At 37.3% G+C, this 4,381-nt stretch overlaps 1 long non-coding RNA gene across 1 annotated transcript; it reads left to right on the top strand.

Annotated features, from left to right (window-relative positions):
* The first annotated feature begins 2,097 nt into the window (after window positions 1-2,097).
* Window positions 2,098-3,315, top strand: LOC149987496 (uncharacterized). Its single transcript, XR_016498389.1, has 2 exons — window positions 2,098-2,395; window positions 2,760-3,315. It is a non-coding gene; the product is annotated as an uncharacterized LOC149987496 (long non-coding RNA).
* The last annotated feature ends 1,066 nt before the right edge of the window (window positions 3,316-4,381 follow it).

Genomic DNA, 4,381 nt, shown 5'->3' on the forward strand with positions numbered 1-4,381 from the left:
CAGCAACGGAGGGTGTGGCGTGGACGATAACGCCACGGGTTATGAGTAGAAACGATCGGACGAGTCCCGAAACGTCGGCCAAATCAGGCTACGTTTGGATCGCTTATTCAAGATCTCGATTCGCTTTCTTTTGTTTAGATCCCAGGAGGGTGACCGGCAGCAGCCACTGCTTCGTGTGTGTGTGTAGGTGCAGAAGGTACTGATTGGTATCCGGGTCTGACAGCCTTAATCACACATACAAAAGCCACAAGAATGAAACAAGAGCAACGTTCTTCTTTGTTGTCATTTTCATGTCTGCACCCTGAGCATATATTGTGATACGCCTCAAGAGATGATCTGAATTCTTCGCACCCTCGGTTTCAACCGTCTCCAAGATCTGATTGTTCTAAAAATGTCGAGAATGCACGTTTCCAGGTGTAGGATGCCTGAATATTTCCAGCTTTGCATCGTCAGCGGATAGATACGAGAAAACCAGAAGCTGATGAACCCACTTCAAATCCCGCAATCTGAGGGCTCGCGGTGCCCCATGGAACCCCAAAGTCATCAAGAAGGCGTAGGTACTGTCATCTTGAAAGCCATCCATAGCTCCGGTGATTTCCTGTCGTCTCAAGGAATCATAACGTGAAACCAGTCCTCTCTTCTTCACAAAATCGTTGCATTCATGGACGACGATGGCCAGTGTTTTTAATGGTGTTTCACAAGCTATTAGGCAACGGTCTCCGAAGTCCAGCATGAAAGGACTCACAACAAGTACGCGCATCCCACTTAATGTGGGCATCAATCGAAACTCTCGCCCACTTCCACTGTTTTATTTGGCTTATTTTTTGTTTATTTTCGGGTTTTTATACTTTTTTTCCCTTCCTTCTCTCTCTCCCTCTCTCAACATGTGACGATTGTCTACAGTGAATAAAATCATCTCCATGCCACCTCGCAATCCTCAACATCGAAGGAAAGAGCCCTAAATCCAGGGCTGATCAGCAGCAATGTTGCAGAAAATGGGTTCTACGACAGATTCCGGACTGGGTTGTCTGTATAACCAACCAGGACTCTTTAAATTAGGACTTTTTCCAAAAAAAACCCTAATTTCTTTGGAATAAGTTTAGCAAGCTGCCCTAAAATGGTATTCTTTTGCACAGTTGGGGGAGGTGCTACATGACTTAATCCATGCGGAGAATACCGATCTGCAGTCACAGCAGCCAGGTCGAGGTATGCATGTTGAATTCACCATGGTAAAGAAGTTGTAGAACCCCTTGAAATCTTCTCAGGGGACAAAGTTTGGCCTCGCGTCCACAAATTAAGAACACCAACCAAGTTCTATCAGTGTGGTGCTTGTTTTATGATAAGCTTGACTGCGAAGAGGTCAATCTCACAGGGCCTAAGTGAAACTGGATGGTGAATGTTAAACCATTTTCAATTCCTTTTTATGTAGACATCATGATGTATATGAAGTCATTGCATGCCAAAGCATTGGCAAAGTACAATGCCATCTTAGATGCCTTGAAGAAACAATTCTTTGACCAGTTAAAGTTCAAAAACATCCTCACAGCTTATTTTGAGACTGAGAAGGCACTAAAGTTCATAATCAATGGGGACAATGTGGATGTGGTTATTAGTAACATATTGTTCAATGTAAATGATAAAGAATCTCCACCAACTCGTGAACAAGTATTGTCAATTTTTTTAAGTTGTTTGAAGATGCAAACAATGACCAAATTGAGCTTGATAGAAAGCAAGAACTCAACCACAAAGCATATAAGTTGGAAATCAATTCTTTGTGGTTGTTCTGTCTTGTGATTGGCTTTGTTCCATGTAGAGCCTCATTCCAAATGGCAACATGTCTCGTGGATGTCACAAAGACTGTATCACATGTAGGTTATATGTCTTGTGGATGTTACAAAGACCATGTTGCATATGAGTTGCATGTCTCGTGGATGTAACAAAGACCATGTCACATATGGATTACTTTTGTGGATGCAGTGATGACCATGCAACTTCATTTGTAAAGGTGGTTTGTTTTGGGAACTTACAAAAAATCACCAAGCTCCTCCACATGCAATAGACATTTTTGCTCACTCTTGACATTGATTCAAAGTAAGGCACCTCTTATCTTTACTTTTGAGTCCAATTTGAGCATCAATCAAAGTTGCACAACCTCTACCTTCTTGCTATTCAGCTTTTTGATTGTAAGATAGCCAAAGTAATCTTTGTTATGAGTACAAAACTTTTAGAGGTCGTTGCTTCAAAATAGAAGATACAATTATTTGGAATTAGCATGGATGGCAAGTGGACAATAAATGGGCAAATTTTTAGCATCGTGACTAGGATGGTCAAGGCAATTGGTGATGGAGTTATGTGGGTGCAATGTGTTCTACACCAACTTGATCTTGTAATTCAAGTTGAGTACATCAAGTTATATGATGATTAGTTCATCAACATCTTGATAGACATTGTCTCTTATCTTTGCTAATAATACAATCTCATCAAGAAGATGGGTTGTACATGTCTAAAATTCATAGGTACATAGTAGTGGTCTATAAAAAAATTGAGTGGATTTTTGTGGCAAGGATGTATGATGATCTATAAGTACCTTGCATAGAAGCTACATGCATGTATTCTTCTTCTTTCTTGGTGGGTAGTATTACTCATACTCAATAATATTGTGAAGGTAATCTTCATTGTTGTGACATACTTATAAAGACTAAATATCCTTCCAAATCAAGAAAAAACCTAGTTTAAAGGCTTGATTCAATTTTTGGCAGATTTGTGCAAAGTGCAAGGTTCATATAGTGCGGAGGCTCTAGCCATGGCTTATGATGCCCTAAATCTGGTCATTAGTGGATCTTGGTATGTGGCTCTTACAAGTGCAAAGGCTTTTATTCAAGATCAAGGCACTTTCATGATGAAATTCATGGCTATGTTGCTCGCAGCCAAGGCCAAGGTTGTAGCCCATAATGTGGTGGCTTTGTTTGTTGTGCTTATCAATGACATTGCATCTATTGTTGTCCAATGCAATCACAATAACCATGCCAAAAATAAGGACATTTTAAAAGTGCTATCCTACAATTTATACGTACTATAGATGTCTTTGCGATGCATTTCCATCTATTAGCATAGATTGCAATTGGAATCATTTGGATAGAATATTAAATCCATCGAGGATATTGAGAATAACCACTAAGCCATAGTATGTGCCTATTGCAAAGAAATGACCTTTAAAGATGCCATTGACAAGTGCTCTAATTTACATATAGAATTTCACATCAGATGGGCTCATGGTAATAATCAGTTTCTATAATTTCAAAATTTTTGTCGTCAGCTAACTTCCATTTATCCTAAGACAAGCACTATTGAATCCGACTTTTCCATGATTGGGTGGAAGAAAGATAAGTATCAGTAATGCTTCAAGGACTTCTTGCTTAAGAATATCTTACATTCTAAATAATTCAACAAAGTCTATCAAATTTAATAAGGATGGATGTTTTTGGATAGCTTTATAGATTAATTTCATCCATTCTTAATGTACCTAAAATAAAACCTAGTTGCAACCCTAAAATAAGCCAAATTAGATATTTCAAAGAAAGTCCTAGTTTAAAGAGGCCTAGTCATAATCCTAAACCTTAAACCCCAATCTTGGTTGTAAGGAGAAAAGCTTACTTCACAACATTTACAAACCCATTACGTTGATAGAAACCATTTTTTTAAAATTATCTCACCATATTTTTGAGCTACTATAGACTTGAAATGGCATGGAGTTGATACTTGTGTTGATACTACCTGGTGAATGAATTCATTCAGACTTACATCCCTTCATGATGTGAAGTTATTTTACATTAATGAGTGTGTTGGTGTTTAATATTTTTGTGCATCTTCAATTTTATTTTTTATTTTATTTTTGCAGTTAATCATTTTTGTACCCAATTCTCTTTTAGAAAAACGTGATTGTTTGTTTAAAAGTATTACCATGCCAATGTATCTCTGCAATGAATGGCCAAGGAAATGCTTGGGAAATAGCATAAAACAGTAACAAAGATTTTTAAAAGTTGTGAGTAATGACAAATGAGACACCACCTTACTTATCAAATTATTCAATGTCTAAACTTTTGACTTAATCTTTTGAACTTTTGCAACATGCACCTCCATTTTGATGCCTTGAAAGACATGACTAAAGCATTACTCTTTTGTTGACAATTTCTTCATTTTAAATTACAAAAACTTGGTTTGAACAAATATAACAATATGCAAAATATTATGGAAGGATCCCATGTGCATACAAATGCAACAGCCAATTATTTATTTGGTTAATAAATATATTGTATAGATAGTCATGCATATATATATATATATATATATAATCATTTCAATTCCATTGCTCTTTTGCTTA

The sequence above is a fragment of the Physcomitrium patens genome, chromosome 18 (assembly GCF_059467195.1).
Source record: "Physcomitrium patens ecotype Gransden chromosome 18, ASM5946719v1, whole genome shotgun sequence".
In the NCBI taxonomy this organism is placed as follows: Eukaryota; Viridiplantae; Streptophyta; class Bryopsida; order Funariales; family Funariaceae; genus Physcomitrium; species Physcomitrium patens.